The sequence below is a fragment of the Stigmatopora argus genome, chromosome 11 (genome assembly GCF_051989625.1).
Source record: "Stigmatopora argus isolate UIUO_Sarg chromosome 11, RoL_Sarg_1.0, whole genome shotgun sequence".
Classification (NCBI taxonomy): Eukaryota; Metazoa; Chordata; class Actinopteri; order Syngnathiformes; family Syngnathidae; genus Stigmatopora; species Stigmatopora argus.
Genome location: NC_135397.1, coordinates 14275099 through 14288182, shown reverse-complemented (window position 1 = coordinate 14288182; position 13084 = coordinate 14275099).

Sequence of the window (13084 nt, the reverse complement as noted above, 5' to 3'; positions counted from 1 at the left end):
TTGATTCTGCTTTCAATACAACTTTTTTGCCTCTAGTCTTACATATTGGTCCTTTAAATCAAAACAGAAATTGCAATGTATGCCTGTGTAGTATTTTCTTGATTAATATATGAATTGGTTTATGAGATTTAAAAAAAATGTGTCTCCATAATTATTGCATCAAAATAAAGGACAAGGCAAATTGAATATATCATAACATCGAAAAACAGAAAAACACAAAACTGTACCATAGCTTGACAGGCTTGCTTCTTTATATGCAATACTAATGACAAAAAAAAACATTATTTTCCATTTTGTGCAAGGTTTCCGCATACTGCTTAAAAATGCAAAAATGTACTTTACAACACAGGACTGTTTATTCATCTTCTGTACTGATTTGTACTCGTCGGGGTGCTGGAGCACAGAGAAAATATGAAATGCTGAATTGAGATAATGATGTTTTTTTTTTTTTACTGACATGTTTTTTTTAATTTACTGACACATTTTAGAGGCACAGAACTATTTATAAGTTAATTGAGGAGGTTTTTCCCCCAAAGTAGTGCTTTACTGCCACAATTTAGGCCAAGGAACTATGTTGAAGTTAATTTGGTAGTTTTAGTTAGAAAAGAGTCGTGCCCAATTTAATTTTATTATGGAACCAAGGAAGTACGTCAGAGTCAGTTAGGAGTTTAATTTCAGCAGATGTAATGTTTTATCACCATCTTGTAATACTAAAATTTCCACAGTAGGGTTTGATTTCATTGTAGGTGACATTGAATGGGTGATTGAACCCGTGATCTTAGAACTGTGAGGCCGACAATGCTGACCACCGTGAACATAGGACAAACAAAGCTAAACTAACAATAGAAACATTGAAAATACGTACAGGTTTTTTTACAACATTTTCCTGTCAAAGCTTGGAAACTAACTGTCCAATCAAAAAACTTTTAATGCTCCGATTATGATGCTTTCTACAGGAGCTGCAGATGGTCTGCATGCACTTACATAACCTTGCACATGCTGTAATGCTATGTGTGTGTGCACGTCACCATGGTTTCAAGACCAAACACCTCCAGTTGGCATTTCCAAGTAGCACAAGCGAGAGCAGCGGACACACCTTCCTTTGATTTGCGCTGATGGATGTTCTTGTCATGCTTTTTGGAGCCAGTGAGCTGAGTGTCCATGTGACGATAAAAGCGGAACAGCCGTCTTTTGGCCCTCGTTCTGCTCAGCCTGACACTTCAACCTCGCTTGGAATTCGACCAGTTTGCTGCTTTTTCATACGGAATGTATGCTTGAAGCAACCTTAGGTAGATTAGTTTTGAATACGAAAAAATAAAATAAAGTAAAAAAAAATCGAGTTCATTCTGTTGTACAAAAACAGTAAAAATTGTAGTATTCATCAACAAAGATGCTCCAGTGTTAGAGCGAAAAAAGTCCTCAAAAACAAAAACGAAAAATAAAAAAACACTCATTTTTATTGCATTAATAATACTAACAATCTGGCAACAAATTGGGAACAGCAAATCGGCTGGGTTCAAATATTTTAACAATGACCCAAAGGCGAGCATTTAAATATGATAATAAAAAAGGAAGAATCGAGTTATAGGTCATACTAATGGAAGGAAGGGATGTCTTTCGAAGCAAAGCAAAGACAAAACGGCTCATTGGGTTGCGCAGTAACGCTTCCCATACACCACAAACAACAAAACAAACAATAAAAAGTCTTGTGATTCTGCGGTAGCATAAAAAAATGAATGAAAAAATAATAAGACCTTCAGTTTTCTGATTTGCCTTGGAACTTCCATATGCTATTTTAGTGAGATGAAGTACTAGAACAAGGTTCTTCCAAATTTGAAAAAGGAAAAGTGTTGTCCTTTCCATCTTCTGGAAGAACCATCTTTTCAAGTCTTCCATTCATTTTTGGTCACAAGGTTCGCAGGGGGTGCCGGAGCCTATCCCAGCTAAATACAGGCACCAGGCGGGGGACACCTTGAATTGGTGTCCAATCAATCGCAGGGCACAAGGAGAGGGACAACCATTCATGCTCATTCTCATACCTAGGGGCAAGTTAGAGTGTTCAACCAGCCTACACTGCATGTTTTTCAGATGTGGGAGGAAACTGGAGTACCCAGAGAAAACCCATGCAAGCTCTCGGAGAACATGCAAAATCCCAAACAAACGCTCGATCCCAGAACTGTGTGTGTGTATTGATTTAGTATATGCTTTGTCAGGATTTGGGACGTGACTAGCCACCTGGAGTCGGAGGACATTGTTGAAATATGGGACCATGCTAATGTCTTCATAATTTTAAATTCATTTTTCAACTCAAAATCCCTTATTGTCATCATACACAGCTGCGTATAATGAAATTGGTGGTGCTACTCCACAAAGTGTGTTTTTCCAGTAAAAACACACCAAACTGGAGAGCAAAGAGCCGCTGCACGCGTGCACGCCGCCATCTTGGATCATGTTCCTGATTTTTTATGCCTTATGTATTTTATCGCTATAACTACAAAACTACACCAATGTTCTCATAACTCTAAGGGTGTATCTGCATTTCATTTTGTCCCTCCATACAACATGGCAGGGGTGGAATTTAGGGGGGTGCTGTGAGGGCGGCAAGACCCGAGCCCCATCCTATTGATGGCGCTGTGTTACGCCATACAGGGTCTGTGGTTCAATGAGAGGAGAGTATAAAATAAACATTTTTTTAATTGAATGCTTTTTATTGTCATTATACAAGTATAATGAGATTTAAAGCTTCACCATGAAGTGCACAAATACAACAACAAACAGGCAAATAGATCATCAATAAATAATAAATAAATAAGTACCGTGTTTTCACGACTATAAGGCACACCCTCAATGAATGACACATTTGAATGTTTTTTCCATATAAAGCACACTGGATTATAAGGCGCCCTGTCTATTTTGGAGAAAATTTAAGACTTTTAAGTGCGCCTTATAGTCGTGAAAATACGGTAATAAATAAAGTAGTCCAAGAGAGATCAGCAGAGCAGAGCGGGCTTGTTCTGTCGGAAGTCCGGGATGAGCTCTTTGGTTTTGGAGACGTTCAGCTCCAAATTGTTGCAGATTATGCACAGAGCACTAATTTAGTGTCACCCCCACCCGTTCAGCCAGGTGTCTGTAGGGACCCCTGTACAATGAAGAAGGGCCATTAATTAAAATGTACTATAAAAAGAAGAAAAAAAACACATTCGCCAGACATCTGCAGGGGACTGAGGATAATGAAGGAGGTCTGCAAGTGACCAGAAATGCAAGGCCCATTTTCTGGTTCCTGCCCACCCCTATGCCAACTATGATGTACTATAGAGGTGGCAGCAGCATGTTGTGGCGAGACCCACAAGACTAAACCCGGAACAAAAAAAAATCAAAAACAAATTCACAGACAGTTAATAAAAATGAGGAATAACACACCAGACCTGTTCAGCAAATGTAAACAAATGAACCCACAATAGTCTTTAATCCAATCAAACTTAATTATGAAGTAGTATGTATGTAAACATGCCAGTTCTTCTTACAGGAGGATTTGTCATGATGGCTTTGGTCACTTTTTTTTTGCTTTGTCAAAGGCCGGCCAGGCAGTTTTGGTGGTGCTTGTTGTTGTTGTGCGATAAGAGCAAAACATAGCAACAGCTGGCCTGCTGATGTGTGTGCGTGTGACAGAAAGGCGGCAGGCTGGTGCGTCGTCAACTATTAAATAACAGCACCGTCCCATGTTTGAGGGGCCGAGCCGAGTGCTGTTGTCAGGCTGCCATGGCGACGGTAACCATGCGCGCCAATGTTTACTCAATGTTTAGTGTATCACACAAAGCAGTAGCAGCAATTGTGTGCACTCACTTTTTATACTAGAACACAATGTTACACAGAGTGCCTTCAAACCAAAATAAATTTTAACAAAAGGGTACCAAAATAAACCCTCAAGGCCTCGTTTGCATTTTTTGTATGCTTTGTATGTGTATTTAGTCATGTACTTTTTACCAATGTATTTTTGGTTTTTATTACATTTTTTAAAAAGTTTGTTTTTATCTGAACACATTGTCATTTGTCATGAATGCATTTGTCCGAGTACTTCAGTTTCCTCCCACATCCCAAAAATATGCATGGTAAGCTGGTTGAGCACTCGAAATTGCTCCTAGGTGTGAGTGTGACCGTGAATGGTTGTCTGTCTCAGTGTGCCTTGCGATTGGCTGGCCACCTATTCAGGGTGTCTCCCGCATTGTGCCAATAGTTAGCCGGGATAGGTGGGCAGCACCCCTGCGATCCTTGGGAGGATAAGCGGTTCTGAACGTGAATGAATGAATGTTCCATTAAAAAGGTGCCTATTTTGTCTGTGCCCTATTTCACTATTATTTTGATATAAAATATAAATATGATATAATATTTACTCTTGGGGTGGCCTGGTGGTTGAGTGGTTAGCGCGTCGCCCTCACAGTGGGAGACCTGGGTTGAAATCTAGGTCGGTCCACCTTTGTGGAGTTTACATGTTATCCCCGGGCCTGCATGGGTTTTCTCCGGGTACTCCAGTTTCCTCCAGCATTCCAAAGACAGGAATGGTAGGCTGATTGGACAATCTAAATTGCCCCAAAGTATGAGTGTGAATGTGAATGGTTGTTTGTCTCCTTGTGCCTTGCGATTGGCTGGCTACTAATTCAGGGTGTCCCCTGCCTCTGGCCCAAACTCAGCGGGATAGGCTCCGGCACCTCCCGCGACCCTAGTGAGTATAAAATGGTTCAAAAAATGAGATGAGATGAGATGTTTACTCTTGGTTTCTTTCATTCATTTTCTGAACCCCTTAATAATCCTAGACTTTTGCAAATGGAGCACAGATCTGGCCCCACTCCTCATAAATGGAGTATGCGTAGACAGGGTCCAGTCCTTCAAATTCCTGGGGGTCCACGTCACGGACAAGCTCTCCTGGTCTACCAACACCACGGCAGTGGTGAAGAAGGCCCAGAAGCGACTCCATTTCCTGAGGGTACTCAGGAGGAACAACTTGGACACTAAGCTTCTGGTAACCTTCTATAGAGCCACTGTGGAGAGGATCCTGGCATACTGCATTACAGTGTGGAAGCACGGCAGCAGACAGAAAGGCCATGCAGAGAGTGATCAACACTGCCCAGAAGATCATTGGCTGCTCTCTGCCCTCACTGGATGACATTGCCAGCCCTCGCTACCTCAGCAGAGCCGGGAACATTGTCAGGGACCAATACCACCCTGGTCACAACCTGTTCCAGCTGCTGCCCTCTGGCAGACGCTACAGGTCTCACAAAGCACGGACAAATAGACTTAAGGACAGTTTTTCCCCCCACAGCCATCAGGACTCTGAACTTGCGTTAGCACGACACACAATCCCTTCTGTGCAATAACTTTGGGGTGTGCAATAACAATGTGCAATATCTTATACTGTGTAATATTTTAGAATTTACCTAGCCGGGATGTGACTTTTTATACTTTTAGATTACTATTTATGTTCTTTTTTACTGGGAAAACGCACTTTGTGGAGTAGCACCACCAATTTCGTTATACGCAGCTGTGTATGATGACAATAAAGGGTATTGATTTGATTTGATTTGATTTGATCTATCCTCACTAGGGTCGCGGCTGATTTTATTTTTCATGTTATCATTATTATTTTTTGCTGATACCCCTACTATTTTTTGCTTCTGTGCCTTTTTCCCCAAATGCTGCTTTTTTGCTTTGATTAACAAAAGTTCTCTGCTTTAAGTCCCTTTTGCCCCTGAAAAAAAAGAGCAAAACAGAATACAATCACAAAAAACATCTGGAAAAAAAGAATAAAACAAAACAAGCCCCTAATTACATTAAGGAGAAAAACTGCCCCCCTTTTTTCTCAGGTCATTATTTATGTATATAAATCATGGTGTTATCTAACATTACATACATGTTTGTGTGTACTTTTACTGTATTACATAAGCAGACATTTCCTTTGTTATGGGTTTTTTTTCAGACAAAACAAATAAATTTAATCCAGCATTGAAAAATGTATCCTGCTTGATTAATGACAGGCTGCAAAGATGATGAGAGATCATGTGAAACAGCTGTTATTCCTATTAAATTGCTGCAAAGTAACATTCACGTGTGTCAGAATTTTGCTGTAATTAAAGACAACATCTTAAAGAGTTCCTTCAATTAGTGTCATGCTACCATGTTACTCATCATGTAGCCTTTTTATGGTTAAACAGCCAAAAAATCCAATTCAACAAATACAACAAAACACCATGCATGTTCTAAGGCTGATATACATATAACCGCCAGTGATGAAGAGCCACAAGACAAATACGCGAAGAAAAATAATTAAATATTTATTTGAAAATGAACAAAAACATGAAAATTCAATAAATACATGACCATTCCAGTACTGAATAAAAATACAAAAGAAAAAGAATGAAAAATGAAAATAAATGTGAAAATAAATCAAGTACATTCTCTACCTATTATGAAACATAGAATAAAATAAAGAATACACTGAAAAATTCCAACAAAACATAAGCATGATCTTAAACAATGCAATTTTGTAATATTATTACTTTACAAATAAAAATGCAAAACTCTACATTAGACTAAAATAGAACAGAAACAATTGCTAAACAAATGTTTACTTTCATAAGAAATGAAAGTAAAATGTATAAAAGGCAAAATAATTAATTAAATTTATTTATTTATGATAACAAACACAATGGTACATTATTATTATCATGAAAATATAAATATATTACAAAAAGAAACATAAAAATTCTAAATATGAAAGAAAATTCATTCATAACATATTTACAATAACAATAATAAATTAGATAGATCAGAAAATGAATGAATAATAAATTGGATAATTTATCATACAAATAAAACAAGTAGTTTTTTGTTACTTTACCTTAAAATGTCGTCTAAAACAATCATCACAATAAAATTCAATCATATCCATTGCACATTATTTGCATTCGCCATAATGATGAGAATAAAACAATAATGTCATATTTAACATTATCATTGACAACAGGATAACTGAAAAGAATGTCTAAAAGTAAAGATTAGATTAGATTAAACTTTATTCATCTCTGTGAAAACACAGAGACAGGAAAAAAGATTGTAGACTTAAATAAAATAGATAATAAATAAATAAACAAACATACATACATACATAAATGAATAAATAAAATAAGAAAATAAAAAAGTACTTTAATAAATAAATAAATTAATAAGCGTGTTACACTATGAACTATAATCTTTTTCAAGTTGAGCTTTTGTATATCCACATTTTTATCGTAAAAACTCATGTCTTTTTCACTCGTAGACTCATAAATCAATTTGACATAAATGATTTAATAAAGATGTTGTCTGACCAGTTTATACAAAATTGGAAAATAGTTACACAAAGCCTCGATTGCTGTTTATGAACGCACACAAAATGCACACTAACCAGTCAGTCAGGTGAGGTTCCAGAGGTAGTTGGGTCATGGCTATCATTGTGGTCGTCATGGCAACGAGGTACACAAGTGAGGCAAGGGCGAACATGATGTCATCGGGTCAGTCCTTCAACAGAGGATGGAGAAGAGGAAGAGAATGCCTGTGGCGGATTTTAGTCGGCGCAGAATGATGTGCTTCAGGGGGCGTGGTGGTGGGGGGTGGTGGTTGTGGGGGTCGTTTGAATGTGACACAAGCCAAGATTCCCCAACGTTAACATCATCTTCATCAGTTTACAATTTGGACGCACATGAAAGGATCTAATGGGTGGCCTCTGCTCTGCTTCCAGTATGTCAACGTAAGATGTTTTTCTCCAATCAGATTTCAGCCTCAACATGTTGCCATCTCAGTTTAATCTGTCCTGTGCCATCAAAATCCTTCAAGCTGCTTCATATCACCCAACAATGAATTTGACCCCTACCCGGGAAATTTGTGAAGAGATCACAAGATGCCAATAAAACACTACTTTTGTCGATGAGAAATTAAACTCCTCAACTCACTTTGACTTAGTTCCTTTGGTCCAAAGTATATCGTGACCGGACGTTTGGTCGAAAGACATTTGGTCCCCGGACGTTTGGTCCCCGTAGGTTTGGTCGACCGGACGTTTGGTCGACCGGACGTTTGGTCGAACGGACGTTTGGTCGAACGGACGTTTGGTCGCCGGGTTCGCTCGCTGTCAAATTATGAGTTTACTGTTGATATTTTGATATTAGATATTTAGATATTAAACTCACTCTTTCTCTCTCTCATGATTATAATTTTGAGAGCTGGTTTCAACAGTAAGAACCCGGCGATCAAACGTCCGTTCTACCAAACGTCCGTTCTACCAAACGTCCGTTCTACCAAACGTCCGTTCTTCCAAACGTCCGTTCTACCAAACGTCCGTTCTACCAAACGTCCGTTCTACCAAACGTCCGTTCTACCAAACGTCCGTTCTACCAAACGTCCGTTCTACCAAACGTCCGTTCTACCAAACGTCCGTTCTACCAAACGTCCGTTCTACCAAACGTCCGGTCTACCAAACGTCCGGTGGACAAAACGTCCGGTTGACCAAACATCCGGGAACCAATCGTCCAAGGACCAAACGTCTTTCGACGAAACGTCCGCATACCAAAATATATCATTAAAGCAGTACTTTGCTCTAAATGAAACTACTAAATTCACTTCAACGTAGTTCCTTGGCCCTAAATTGTGGCAATAAGGAACTACTACAGTAGAACAAAACCAAACAAAAATATCAACTACCCTTTAACATCAATGTTGGAATGGTGTTCCTGTGTGGCCTTTGCATGTTCTCCGGTTTTCTCCGGGTGCTCTGAATTCCTCCTACATTCCAAAAACATGCATGATAGGATGAGTGCCCTGCGATTTGGTGGTCACCAATTCAGGGTGTCCCCCGCCTCTGGCCCGAAGTCAGCTGGGATAGGCTCCAGCACCCCCGCGACCCTCGTGAGGATAAATCAGTTAGAACAGGCTCCAGCACCCCCTGCGGCCCTTAAGAGGATAAGCGTTTCAGAAAAATGGAAGATGTTTAGATGTGTGTTTATATGCATCTGTTCGTGTGCTTTGTCTGTTGCCTACTATTAACTTCCTCTTTAAAATTATGCACCTGTACAGATCGAAAATGTTTTTGCATACTTGTCATTCATTTTAATACATTATTAATAATTTTCTCTCATTTGTGTGTTTCTCACATATTTCGACCCTTTGAGGATTTTTAAGGGTTTATTTGGTAGACATTTTTTTGAAGACCGTGGAACGAATTAGAGATTTTACACATAAAATACTGCTCTATTTACCCAAAAATCTGAGTTTCAAAACAACTTCTTGAACCAATTAATTCCGTAAGTAGAGGGACCACTTTATTAAGTACAGTTATACTCGTGTGCATGATTTCTCATTTCGAGATTGAGATACACCTCTTGATTTAGTTATCTTTTTTTGTGAATGAAGGCTCAGGTTGACCACAAACCATATCGAATATAACAGCATGCTCTCGTAATGACTTTGCCATCTTATACAGAAGGAGAAATGTTGCCATATTTCCTTTATTAACATGGCAATGAGCCCCTGTTGGTTGCAAATTGCATGACAACGCAGGAAACAATCCCAGTCACCGCTCGCACCAGACTGACTTCTCACTTCACACATCATACCACATTTGTATTTATTCTCTTAAACACAACACATATGTAATGCTTCATTTCCTCTTGAGTGTAATCTGTACGGAAAATGTATGAATACAACAGCTACCCTTAGTGGTCACAGCCATTACCAACTCCTGTGTAAATGTAATATACTACTATACTCCACAACTGTGGTCAAATCGACAAAGTGATTACGACGCAACAGGATCAGGCTAACCACGTTCTGGGACGGAATGAGGCCTAAATAAAGAAGTACTTGATCCAGTTCTGGCAGGATATGGGTCAAATTAAATCCTGTTTCTGTCTGAATTAAACTCTTAAAAATCTCATCTCACTTTCTGAACTGCTTTATTCTCACGAGGGTCGCGGAGGGTGCTGGAGCCTATCCCAGCTGACTTCGGGCCAGAGGCAGGGGACACCCTGAATTGGTGGCCAGCCAATCGCAGGCCACAAGAAGACGAACAACCATGCACACTCACACTCATACCTAGGGGCAATTTAGAGTGTCCAATCAGCCTACCATGCATGTTTTTGGAATGTGGGAGAAAACCGGGGTACCCGGAGGAAAACCACGTATGACAACATGCAAACTCCACACAGTTGGACCCACCTGGATTTGAACCCAGGTCCCCAAATGTGAGGCCGACACGCTAACCGCTCATCCGCCAGGCCGCCCACTCTTAAAAATAGTACTCCTGAAAACTTATTTGTTGGTTGGAACAGTGTTTGAGTTTTTAGCACATTGGCCTCACAGTTCTGAGATTGAGGGTTAGATCCCAGGTTTGGACTTTCTTGTGTGAAGTTTGCATGTTCTTGTGTGGTTTTTTTGCTGATACTTGTTTCCTCTCATACCTCAAAAACATGCATGATACGCCAGCTGAACACTCTAAATCAGGGGTGTCAGACTCGGGTTGGTTCGCGGGAAAAAAACTCAATCTTTTCAATACTAACACTTTTGGGGTATGAAATAATTTTGCTGTGGATTAAATGATATTTAAGTCAAGAATGAAGTTATATTTTAAAAGTGCTTTACTCAGAACAGCCTTTTTCCCCGACATTCAGTTAAAATGTTTTCAACAAGGCTTTGTAAAGGTACATTTTCATAGTTTGTTGAATTGCAACTAGTTAAACGTTAACGTTCGTAAATATATTATAAAGGAAAGAAAAAGTGTTTACAGTATATGTAATGAATCAATTCCCTCTTTTATAATCTGAAAGCAAGTCCTATTTGTGCCTGAGTTAAAAGTCCTGTTCAAAGAATGAATTCCGTTTTCTAAAAGAATGAAGCTCTTGATTTTAAATGCATTTTTTGTCGGAAGAATAAAGTTGCATTGGACTTGACACTATTTGGTGTGACCCATGTTTGTTTTTTGAGGTTGACTAGTGTGTCAGTGAGTGCATATGTGTGTCAAATTCAGGTTTAAAATTGCACTCCGTGAACTGTAAAGTGCAGCCGCATTCATTGCTTCTGCTGCTGCGTCTCCCGTGACAACGTGCAAAAATAGAGGAGAGGCTTCACGACCGCTTGGTTGCCACAGCAATGGAGACGTGTTGTCGTGGCATGCGGTCGGCGCGGGAAAACCATTTGTGGGTGAACACATTTGACCTTTATTCGCGCACACGTGTACACACACTCGACCCTCAAATAGTCCCTTTAATTCACCTTGTATTTCTTTAAGTGGGAATCTATGGAGGTAGATTTGTGTCTTTACCGTTCATTCATTCATATTCATGCTGCTTATCCTCACAAGGGTTGTGGGGGGTGCTGGAGCCAAACCCAGACAACTTTTGGCACCAGGCGGGGACACCCTGAATTGGTGGTCAGCCAATCGCAGGGCAAAATGAGACAAAGAACTATTCACACTCCCAATCATACTGAAGGACAATTTCAATTTTCAAGTAGCCTACCGTGCATGTTTCGTGGGATGTTGAAAAAAACAGAGTACCCAGAGAATACCCACGTAGGACCAGGAAGAGAATTCAAGCTCCACACAGGTAGGTATCGAACCCTCAATTTCAGAACTGTGAGACTGAAACACGCTAACCACTCGCTACCTGTTTGAAAAGATTAAGGGATTTGTTTTTGTTTGCAGCAACTTTTTAGATTGAAATAAGGTTGTCATATGTTTGAGAACTTTTTTTTCCCGATTGAATTGTAATGACACAAGTGTCCTACCAAAAACATGGCCTAAACACTAAATAACGTTACTTCAATTAAAAAGTTGCTTAAATAATTTTATTTCTCCCCCCCAAAAAACTGAATGCATAATTCATTCCCATCCGCTGTCAGGCTCTTTAACAAAAAAATGGCTGAGTGTTAAGACCTACCGTATGCATGCATGTACATTTATGTGTATGTATTTATATATGTGCTAAGCAACACGCTTATTTATTTATATATTTATTCATGTATTTATTTAACTTACTTATTACCTATCTATTTATGTCTAAAATGCCTTTCCTATTCCTGCATCCTCACCCTCTTGCTACTGTGACAACGAAATTTCCCGAATACGGGATAAATAAAGTTATCCAATCCAATCCAATCCAATCATTAGTTGAGGCATAAAATAACTTAGGCACAGTCACATTTAGGAAAAAAATTGCTGTTGGGAATCAAAGCCATACAAAGCGATGAGATTTGATGAAGTCATAAAAATGGTAATGCAGAAACTGGATGGGCTTTAATTATATATATGTATATATACATAGAGAGACACTAACGCCCTTTTTCCATGGTCAGGAGTGGGACCAGAGGGTTCCGATTATATATATGTATATTTATATTATATATATATATATATATATATATATATATATATATATATATATAATATATAATATATATTATACATATATATGTATAATATATATATAATACATATATATATGTATAATATATATAATACATATATGTATTATATATATATATATATATATATATATATATATATATATATATATATATATATATATATATATATATATATATATATATATATATATATATATATATATATATATATATATATGTCTCTCTTGGCGTGGTGTATCTCTTTTCCCGCTTGCGTGACGTGACGAAGTTGGCGTGGATCTCTGCTGGTGGTGAATTTTTACTGCTCTTTCGGCGTCTCTCCAGCACTTCAGCTAGTTTGCTCAGGACCTGATCATGGCGCCATCTGCAGCGCCCTTGAGAAAGTGCGGTCTTGCAGCCTCACAAGATGTGTTGGAGGCTAGCGTTGGGAGCGTTGCAAAGTGCGCAGCATACCTTCTTTCCGAACCATTGGTGGAGGTTACGAGTAAGGGAAGCTTGTCATAGGTTGCACGAATGAGGAAGCTTATCCTTGTCTGCGGGATCTTCCACAGGTCGGACCAACTGATGTTTTGGTTGACAACTCCCTCCCAGGTTGTCCAGCTTCCCTGCGACACGGCCTTCATCTTGTAGCGCCTGAACT